The 11,538-nt window shown below is 41.0% G+C and overlaps 1 non-coding gene across 1 annotated transcript; it reads left to right on the forward strand.

Moving 5' to 3' along the window:
• The first annotated feature begins 9,361 nt into the window (after positions 1 to 9,361).
• On the forward strand, positions 9,362 to 9,469 carry LOC136553155 (small nucleolar RNA R71). Its single transcript, XR_010783061.1, has one exon. It is a non-coding gene; the product is annotated as a small nucleolar RNA R71 (small nucleolar RNA).
• The last annotated feature ends 2,069 nt before the right edge of the window (positions 9,470 to 11,538 follow it).

Genomic DNA, 11,538 nt, shown 5'->3' on the forward strand with positions numbered 1-11,538 from the left:
ACTATTGAAGCGGTAGGCTCATGTGTTGTGCGACTATATCAGAGTTGAGGATCCAACCCATGAGGTTATGGAACAGCTCGAGTCTGATGCAGTCATAGAGTGGATGGTTGGGCTAGTTGGCGCAGGGACTGTTGTTGCGACCGAGAATGCTGTCGTGGCGTTCTCGGCGAGCCATCGTCCCAACCTAGTGAGTCGCCTCTTCCTGTGTCTTTGCTCATGTCCAAGGTTGGCATCAGTCATGCGAGTGCTAATGCAGCTTGTTCTAGCAGCCTGTTCCATCATTCCTCTCCCACTTTCACATTCCTCTTCTTGGGGGCGCTGAGCATGTTGCCTAGGAGAAGGTAGTTGCCGATGAATAGAAGTGCCTTTGGCTAAGGAGGTCACATGAAGAGGCGGAGCACCAAAGGTGAGGAGCCTCGCTGTTGGATGACGATGATGCTAATGAAAGTAGGGATTCCGAGGGTGATGATGAGGACTTGGAGGTCCTTAGACATGCCCTTGATGAATCCTGGAGGTCCGGCGATGGGGGTGGGTCGAGTAGTGATGGTTGCATGGCACGCGCCATGGATGAGGATGAGGTCGTGCGGAAGCATTCAGCTTCACTGCTATCGGGGGCCAAGTCTGAAGTGTCCTTGGGCCATCGGTCATGGTGGTCAAGGCTTTTCGTCCCTAGTCCCGACTGGCCTATCCTTGGTCAGACCGAAGGTGTATAGTTATGAGAAAGGCGTGGGCAAGGAGTACTTTGCAGGTGATGCACTCGAGACTGGCGGCGATGGTCGTTGCTATGTTTCAAGGGTGCCAAATGGGGAGGGTCTAAGCCCTTCCCGACACTCGTTGGATGCGAACGCCAAGTGCCCTATGATCTAATCGCCTTGCTCGAAGTCAGCAGGGGAGTTGGCATTTCTTAGCATCACTCTTTACTAAGTTGTCATCCCTAGCAATGATGCCAGAAATGCATTGCTGGTAATTATTGAGAACACTTATAAATTTATATATACTAAGTAATCCGCAAGCACACAGATAATATACCATTATAGCATTTCACCCGAGAGTATACCAGGTATCGTTATTTATATTTTATCCATAGGGAGGAGCGATGGGGTGGCAAGAGATATTGACAAATACGCATGCTTATGACAAGATCATTAACTCTCATGCTATAGCAGGGGTAAGTCAAATGATAAATAAATGATAAGTGTAAGTCATTGATAGTATTCCAGAGATAGAAATAGATACTCATAAATATAGTATGGCTAGGTAGGAGATTAGTTAAGAGCAAAAGATTCCTAAGTCATTCCTTATTTACTAAGTCTTTTGTACACCCAAGTATATATACTCTTATCTATAGCATAATTAACTTTAGATCTTGAGCAATTGAAAGACATAATGATCAAGTCAAGCACTATGTCTCAAGTTCTTTGCTCAACCATTATTCTAGAGTTTTTGCAATTTTTCAAAATAAAACTCAGAGATTCCATTGTATGACACTCTCAAGTCTCTCAATATATGTGGTATTTGTGGATCCTCACCAAGGCAATAGTGATGTTATGCCTTTTTCTTCCTATAACTAAGGTTCATGTGGAGCTTATAGGAATGGTGATAACATGAAAGAGCATACTTGCAATACATATATTATAAAGTCAAACCTCGGATCCAAAGAGAGTTGAGTCATACAATCAAATCAAGATGTGCATGTATGTGGAATATATGGTGGATTTATATGTGTGGAGGCTAACCTAATTCTACATTGCTCCTTGAAAACATATCTTTCTTTTGAAACTTAGAAACATTTGCAAGAAAACATGGGCTATCTTATTCATTTCTTTTCTCTTTTTTTTTTCTTTTGGCGAGCATCTAAGTACCCATTGTTTTGAATATCTCAGACACTTTTCTTTTTTTTCAATTCTTTCCTTTCTCTTGCATAGCCCATGCCTCTTTTCTGCAACAAAACTTTTTGAGAGATAGCAACAAGAACTTGGAGCATTTATTTGGTGGATATCCTATCAAAAAAAAATTTTGGTGTTTACTTCTAGTGTAGGAGTAAAACATTTTTGGGTGGATCTAAATGGATTGCATGTTTTTGCGCCTACCTCCAGTGTAGGAGTAGTGCATATGTGGCTGGTGTGTATGTGATCTTGATTTTAAGAGCATGACAAACCTCTCATAAAGATCAACAAAGCTTGACCAAACTCAATGCAAAACAAGTAGCATATAAGAGTGGAAGTTTTCCAAGCCTAAATATCATGTTTGGCTCTGGTGGGAATTCAAGCTTTGTCATACAGGAACTCATCATGTTGAATTTTTATGTTTTTCAAAAAGAAATCTTCAGAATTTTAGCATCACTTGGAGCAAGATAAATAAGCAGCTCAGACCTTCTTATGTCATATATGTCAATTACTTAGACTTAGATCAAGCATATGCTACCCACGAGTTTCAAATTGAGAGCAAATTCTCATGTCAAAATAGTCATATCCAAAACTAGGGAGAATTCAAAGCTGAAAACTAGGTACTTGAAAGGAATTACAAAAGAGCAACTATTCATCATTTCCATAATGAAAATTCATTTTCAAGTTCTTTTTATTTATTGGCTCTTAAAAATAGAAATTAAAGCAAACTTTATACACACTCTTTTTATTTGGTATTCATTTTTAGACCACACCTTACTATATATAAAAGATAAAGACAAATTTTTATTTTGTTTTTGTTATACATCTTTTTTATAAATATAAGACAAGCTAAAAAATAAATAAAGAAAAGGAAAAAGAAACAAAATACTAGAAAAGATAACTTACCTTAGATAACGGGGAATCCTCCTCCCCCAAGCTGGGTGTTGTTGTAGTTGATCAGAATGGCGGGTCAAAGTTGAACTTCTGGAACAGATAGCTCCAGTTCTCATTCTCCTGCTGCTGGTGTTGCTGGATATTGGTGAGGCAATCTCCCACTTCTGCTTGCCACTAGGAGTGCTGGTGAAGCATGTTCTGAATGTCTTGCTGTGTCTCTTCAATGTTTGTGAACCTAGTGTCGATGCAGGCATGTTCTATCTGCTAGTCATGGTAGCCCATAGGCTGATCATGATATCCACTAGCAGAGAAGGACATACATCCTCCCTGGTGGCCGCTTGAAACTTCTTCATAGGGTTGCTGTTGATAGTAGTCGAAGTTGCCATCCTGCCATTGCTCACTTGAGCCCTGCTGCCAGGAGCTCTCAGCGTGCTGATGAGCGGGCTGCTCCCAACTAGCATGCTCGGGTTGGTACATGCAGGAGGATCCCGGCTGATCCCAGCCTACATAGCTGGTGAAAGCCGGTCCCTCTAGAATTGAATCATCGCTGTGGTACCTAGGGCTACGAGTTGTGAGTCAATCTTATAGAGGCACTTCTACGAGGTGCTGCCTCCTTGACCTATAAATCAAAGATAAAAAAATCCACCGCATGCAAACCGAGGTTCCGGTCTAGTAACGGAATCTCAGTTGTATAATCCATATACATCATGACAAGTTTCTCATCCTTATTCTTTTTTAACATGTGTGTTTGAACAAAATATTCGTAGTCAATATACCTACATGGAATGTCATCGATGTAAACAACAGAAGCATTTTTCAAAAGACCCAAATTTTGGGTGATGCAGGTGAGCAAAGAGGTACACCCGACATCTCCCTTGAGTTCAAAAACTTTCTTCCATTGTTTCATCATAAGTTTAATAGGTGAAACCTTTCTTCTCTTAACCATGGCATAGTGCAGCTTAAGTTCATCATTCCTTACAATGCAAAAATCATTTCTAGGAAATAAAGAAAATCCTAGCCATTTATGCATAAAGCGCATGGTAGGGTGATGAATTTCATTTGTACGAGGATGGTAACAAGTAAGTTCTTTAGATATTTCTCTCCAAAATTTTGTCCTATCGAAATCTTGTATAGCGGTGTCTACATCAACTACACACTAAGCATGGAATCCTAGAAGCTCACTAAAATTCTTCCAGGGAATAGAAAAGTCTTTACCAAAAAGTCTAAATGTGACTTCAGAATCAATGGTTTGCAAGGTGCATAAAAATTCAGCAGGTTAAAAGCTTCGACCCCAGCTCATCAATTTCCCAAACATTCTCCAATCCAACCATTTTAAATATGATTTTAAATTCAGTGTCCATACCTATGGAGCGCAGAAGGGTTGGGTCATAGGCAGGAGTGAGAATGAACCTCTGGATGTTCAGCTTCATGCAGGTGTCCTTCTCTGTCTTGTTCCAGAACTTCAGGTGCTTCTCCTCTAGGAGAATGTTCTTCTTAGCAAATGATGACCCAGACGACTGCTCTGACAGCAGGAGATGGAGTATCTATCTACATGTCGGTGCTTGCCCGGGATGAAGAGCTTCTCGTCGAATGGAACGATGTCGCCCGCTGAAGCTTGCCCAAATACTTGCTCATCTTCTTGTAAAATAAACAAACAACACAACTCGTGGAATGGATTAGAAAAATAAAATTTTAGCGGTTGGCCATCCAGGAGTCAGTCGTTCGAGGGTCAGTTATCCGAGGTTGCCTAATGAATTTTTCTAATCAAGATTTTGGCAAAATTTCCCCCTTAATTCTATTGATTTTTCCTCTCAATTTTAGCAGCACTTCCACTCTTAAACCTTCTCACTTCTACTCTTAATTTCTCTCACCCTTGCTCAAAATTTAGCAACACTTCTACTCTAAAACTTCCTCTTCTTTTATAATTCTAAGATCACTTCTACTAAGTGAATTTTTAAACTATGAAATTGGAGTTTGGAATTTTGAACTTGGGATGCTTGATTGTAGTTGTGGTTGTGCGAAGAGCAGCCAAGAGGGGTGGTATTTATAGGCAGCGTTGGCACAAGCCGGCCGGCCAAGTGGTGGGGCTGGTCGGCCCCACATAGTGGCCGAATGGCCTCCCCTTCCTCCCGATGCTTCTTTACTTCATGGTTAAGCAAGGTGAGTGCTCCTTTCAGTGGCAATGCATCCTGGACGGTGCAGAGTGGAGATGGAGGTGGAAATGGAGGTGATGGATGGTGGTTGAGTGGGTCCCATATGTCTATATTTCTACCGTATACACATGTACATATATGTAATGAAAATATTTTATGATACTATAAAATATAAGAAGATGAATGATGTTTTTTTTTTAAAATTTTATGTCTCCATGGCAAATATTTCTTACGGGTTTTTACGCTCCATGAAAATTATTTACATGGGGCTTAAATTTTTATAATGCCATGATGAGAATTTTTTATTTTCTAATGCAAGTGCTGAAAAATAAATATGCCAAGGTAAAAGTAAATTTATGCAAAGTAAATGTGGATAACTACTGATTTACCTCCAGGCAAGGGTGTAGGGTTGAGGTGGTGGACTAGGGGGTAAATAGTCATTTCTAAAATTAATCACGTTGGCTAACCGTAATAAATGCGGACTTATAAAGATCCTAATTTGGCAACAAAGGTGCCGGGTTAGCTAGAGCCCACCTAACAATTCTAGCTTGCAAGGTCACACAAAGCTATGCAACTAGTACTTTAGCAACCGGGGGAGCTCCTACACAATCAAGCAAGCAAAAGCACAAAGCTGCTAAGCTCACTAGCAATACTCAATAACAAGGCTACACAAGACAAATTAGAGAGCGCAAATTACTTAGCTACACAAACTAAGCAATGTGACTAATAAGGTTACTAAAACCAGATTAGCCACTCAAGGGAACTACTTCTATGCTACACAAGCAAGAAGCCAACTAGCAAGCTACTAAAGCTAAGCTAGTCACAAGAGCAAGTACACAAGCACAATGTAAATAAAAGTAATACAAGCTTGTGTTTCGCGGAATGCAAACCACTGAGAAGATGATGAAGACAATGTTGACACGGTGATTTTATCCCAAGGTTCACTTGATGGCCACCAAGCTACGTCCCTATTGTGTCGACTGCTCACTTGGTGGTTCGGTGGCTAATTGGCATCACCCACCAAGCTTGTACATCAGGCACCACAAGAACCTATCCCAAAAGTGGGGGTAGCTCAATGACACGCTCAACTAGAGTTAGTTGCTCTTCGTGGTCCCTATGGGGTGAGCACAATGCCCCTCACAAATCCTCCTCTAGAGCATCACAAAATCTTCTTGCGTGCTTCAACAGAGTCACAATCCACCAAGCCATCTAAGAGGTGGCAACCTCCAAGAGTAACAAGCACCACCAGCTGCAACATGATCACCTAGATCTACTCGATGCAACCTCATAATGCAATCACACTAGAATCGCTCACTCACTCGATCGGATGATCACTATCAAGCACAAGTAAGTTAGAGGGCTCCCAAGCACACCTATACATGCCACCAAGGCTTAAGGGTGCTCAGCTACTGGCCAAAGGCTAGCCAACACATCTATTTATAGCCCAAGGGCTAAACTAGCCATTACCCCTTCACTAGGCAGAAATTGCAGCGACCAAACACGTTGGTCGGGATGACCGAACGCGCTAGGCCCTATGTCCGGTCACTCCTGGCTGTTCATGTGGCCTCGCCGTTCAATCGTGCTCATTGATCACCAACGGTCACTGACAATGCCCAACGATCAAGTCATGATCGGACGCACCAGAGCCGCATTCCCTCACGCACACACCCGAGGTGCCAAGTCCGCGATCTGATGTGTCCACGAAGCGACCTGACTCACTACGAGCCAGCATTCGAACATTTCTAGAGAGCTCCCTGAGCCTCTGTTTTGCGACTAGACGCGTCAGGTCCAACCTGATCGAACGTAGGCTGATGTCTGGTCCTTCTCCTACTACCATGCGTCATAGCCACACCTTGCGCCACCACATCAGCGTATGTCACCATCGATCTAACACAGGTGCATCACGTCTGGTCACCACTAGCTACCAGCGTCTGATCATCAATACCAAGACCGTGCCTCTCAGCTTACACTGACTGGATGTGCAGGTCCTCCCGAGGCCAGCGTTCGATCACTCAAGTGACCTGTTTCGTCTCCGTTTCTTCACCGAGTTGATCTGTTTCAACTCTAACTTCTTCTCCTTTGCAAATGTGCCAACACCACCAAGTGTACACTACTAAGTGCATGTGTGTTAGCATTTTCACAATCATTTTTCAAAGGAGTTAGCCACTCAACTTGGTATGCCACTCGATCCTAGCAATGATGTAAAGTTAGATCACTCGAGTGGCACTAGATGACCGATATGCAAACAAGTTTACGCCTCTTGATTGTACGGCCATCTATCCTAAACCTGGTCATCCACTTCTCTACACACCTATGACCGGTGAAATTAAATGCCCTAGGTTATACCTTTTCCTTGTGCATTCCATTCCAACTCCTCCGATGTCAATGCAACACATGCATCAACATAATCAATAATGATATGATCCACTCCATATCATCACGTGACCATATTGGTTCATCGATCTTGACTTCACTTGCTCTTCACCATTGCTTCGGTCCATTGACGCCAAGTCATCACTCAACTTTCCCTTCATAGTTGCAACTGATCCGTCGAGCCAAGTCATGTCTTGATCTTCTCCACCTTGACCACTTGACTCAATGTCATGTCTCATGTGCAATGAGCTCCTTCATCATCACATGTGTGAGATTTGCAACAACTTCGAGCCATCTTCACCGTCATGGCATATGTTGCTCACACACATGTACTTATGGACTAATCACCTATGTATCTCACTCAAACACATATTAGTCCACCTAAGGTTGTCACTCAATTACCAAAATCAAACAAGGATCTATCGGAGGGTTTAGAATTTTGAGTCCACCGAACTGGACTTCTCCATTCATGTTTATTTTTCGAGTGTATCCATCGGTCCTAGGGATGGAGACCTTGTTGGTTGCACCAGCTTCTCACACCATTCCAAATTAGCGCATTGTTCTGGTCTTGGTTTGAAGGCAAATCGTTCTTCCTTGCCATTAATATGGAATTTGATTTCTCTAGCTCTGACATCAATGTGTGCATTTGTAGTACTCAGGAAGGGTCTCCCAATTATGAGGGTGTCTTCATGTCTTCCTACATGTCAAGTACTACAAAATCCACTAGAATGAAGAAGTTTCTTATTTTTACCAAAATATTTTCGGTGATTCCTGTAGGGTAGCGGACCGATTGGCCGGCTAGTTGTAGGCACATTGATGTTGGCATGAGTGTTGAATAGTTGAGCTTGTCGAAAAACCTTCTTGGGCATGACACTAACGCTTTCTCCAAGATCGCATAGCGCATTCTTGAAATTTTGGTTTCCGATCGAACAATCGATAGTGGGACATCCTGGATCCTTCTTCTTGACAGGTGATGTGTTCAGGATGGCCACACTACACTCCTCCATTAGCTGGATTACCTCAATGGTGGCCAGTGGTCTTTTGTTGTTCAGGATGTCTCTGAGGTACTTTGCGTAGGTAGGTACCTGTATGACATCTAACAGAGGAATATTGATATTTAACTTTTAAATTACCTCTACGAACTTACCAAACTGCTCATCTATTTTGGCTTTTTGATTTCTATGTGGAAATGTAGGAAAGTGGTGTCATTAAAATCTTGCATTATTTCCTATGCTTGTGGCTCACCTTCTTCAACTTCATCGTCCTTCTTCTCCTCTTGTACTGCTGCCGATGTCTTACCTGTCCTTGTTGGATATGGAGGATCATGAGTAGACTTGCCACCTCTTGTGGTTATGGCGTTAACCTTCTCAAAGTTAGTGGCAAAAGGCAGAGCAGCGACCAACTAAGCTAATTGTGATTCTATCTTTTTATTATAGATAAGTTGGTCTTTTATGGCAAAAGAAAAACTCTCCATTTTAGTATTTATGTTTTCTAGGACCTTATCATTAAAAGCAAACTTCTTAGAAATATCCTCATTAATCTTAGCTTGTCTAAGATCAGATCTCTCAAGGATGGTTGCTTATGTTTAGAAGAATTATAATAATTACTAGGGTACTTACCTTGGGAATTTGACCGTTGTTGTTGTTGATTCCATCCTTGTGTCTATTGTTGTGGAGCAGAATTGTTGATGACAATATTTGCATCTTTTTGAGATTAAGGGAAATCAACCCCCAAATATTCTCCACATTCATTTTGGGAATTAAAAACATCTTGAATGGCCTAACGATCCTTCTTGTAATTGGCTTGCTGTTCAGGCCAATTTAACATCACGTCCATCTTGGTTGACAGTGCACACACCTCCTCTGGTACTTCTTCGCTCTTATTGCATGATTGGATATTGTATTGAGACCAACCTTGGTTAGAGGCTATCTTCTCCATAAGAGTTTCAGCTTTTCCATGGGTGAGTGATATAAATGATCCTACAACAGTAGCATCCAGCTGTTCATGAGCTTTCTGAGTTAATCTATGGTAAAAGCTTTGTATTAGCAGCCTTTCATCCCATGATAAGGACAATCTGAAATGTATTCTTAAAAACATTCCCATGCTTCTGGAATGGTTTCTCCTTTCTGTTGTTGGAAGTTGGAAATATTTCCTCTTAAGGCATTGGTCTTGCCTGTAGGGAAAAACTTTGCTAGGAAGGCCTTCAAACATCTTGCCCATGTGTTGATATCTTCTTTGTTGGTGTAGAACCATTGCTTTGCCCTTCCCACTAGCGAGAATGGAAAGTGGCGGAGTAGTATGATCACTTGAGTGATGTCCTTGATGACAATTATGCTGCTAATCTCTAGGAAATTCTAAAGATGAGCACTAGCATCTTCATGTGCCTCTTCGCTAAATGGGGTAGCTTGCACCGTGTTGATGAGGCTTGGCTTCAGCTCGAACTCAAGGTTGTTGGTTTTAAGCATTGGTCTAGTGTGAATGTTCTCAGTGCTTGGAGCAGAGAATTCACGCAGAGTCTTATCAGCCATAGTTTCAGAAAATTGGTGTTGAGCTTCCTTTTCATTGGTTTGATTCAGATTGATGGAATTTGTTACTAAATCACAACCAATACTGTAATACCCTATATAAGATATGAACAAAGACAAACAAGGGTAAGCCTGCTAAAGCAGAGGTGTTATAATTTCATCAAAAAGTATTTATTTGATCAATTCTCTATAGCCATGTGCCCCTCCCCAACAACGGCACTAGAAATGCTTGTTGGCATTTCTTAGCATCACTCTTTACTAAGTTGTCATCCCAAGCAATGATGCCAGGAATGCACTGTTGGTAATTATTGAGAACACTTGTAAATTTATATATACTAAGTAATCTGCAAGCGCACAGATACTATACCATTATAGCATTTCACCCAGGAGTATACCAGGTATCGTTATTTATATTTTATCCACAGGGAGGAGCGATGGGGTGGCAAGAGATATTGACAAATATGCATGCTTATGACAAGATCATTAACTCTCATGCTATAATAGGGGTAAGTCAAATGATAAATAAATGATAAGTGTAAGTCATTGATAGTATTCCAGAGATAGAAATAGATACTCATAAATATAGTATGGCTAGGCAGGAGATTAGTTAAGAGCAAAAGATTCCTAAGTCATTCCTTATTTACTAAGTCTTTTGTACACCCAAGTATATACACTCTTATCTATAGCATAATTAACTTTGGATCTTGAGCAATTGAAAGACATAATGATCAAGTCAAGCACTATGTCTCAAGTTCTTTGCTCAACCATTATTCCGGAGTTTTTGCAATTTTCAAAATAAAACTCAGAGATTCCATTGTATGACACTCTCAAGTCTCTCAATATATGTGGTATTTGTGGATCCTCACCAAGGCAATAGTGATGTTATGCCTTTTTCTTCCTATAACTAAGGTTCATGTGGAGCTTATAGGAATGGTGATAACATGAAAGAGCATACTTGCAATACATATATTGTAAAGTCAAACCTCGGATCCAAAGAGAGTTGAGTCATACAATCAAATCAAGATGTGCGTGTGTGTGGAATATATGGTGGATTTATATGTGTGGTGGCTAACCTAATTCTACATTGCTCCTTGAAAACATATCTTTCTTTTGAAACTTAGAAACATTTGCAAGAAAACATGGGCTATCTTATTCATTTCTTTTCCCTTTTTTTTTCTTTTAGCGGGTGTCTAAGTACCCATTGTTTTGAATATCTTGGACACTTTTCTTTTTTAATTCTTTCCTTTCTCTTGCATAGCCCATGCCTCTTTTCTACAACAAAACTTTTTGAGAGATAGCAACAAGAACTTGGAGCATTTATTTGGTGGATATTCTATCAAAAATATTTTTGGTGTTTACTCCTAGTGTAGGAGGAAAACATTTTTGGGTGGATCTAAATGGATTGCATGTTTTTGCGCCTACCGCTAGTGTAGGAGTAGTGCATATGTGGGTGGTGTGTACGTGATCTTGATTTTAAGAGCATGACAAACCTCTCATATGGATCAACAAAGCTTAACCAAACTCAATGCAAAACAAGTAGCATATAAGAGTGGAAGTTTTCCTAGCCTAAATATCATGTTTGGCTCTGGTGGGAATTCAAGCTTTGTCATACAGAAACTTTGAAGAATTGGAGCTCTATTCTCTCCTCTCTAGAAACCCTAATTTCTGATCTGATCTTGACTTATGGCCGATCTCCTCAGGAAGGGA

The sequence above is a fragment of the Miscanthus floridulus genome, chromosome 4 (genome assembly GCF_019320115.1).
Source record: "Miscanthus floridulus cultivar M001 chromosome 4, ASM1932011v1, whole genome shotgun sequence".
Lineage (NCBI taxonomy): Eukaryota > Viridiplantae > Streptophyta > Magnoliopsida > Poales > Poaceae > Miscanthus > Miscanthus floridulus.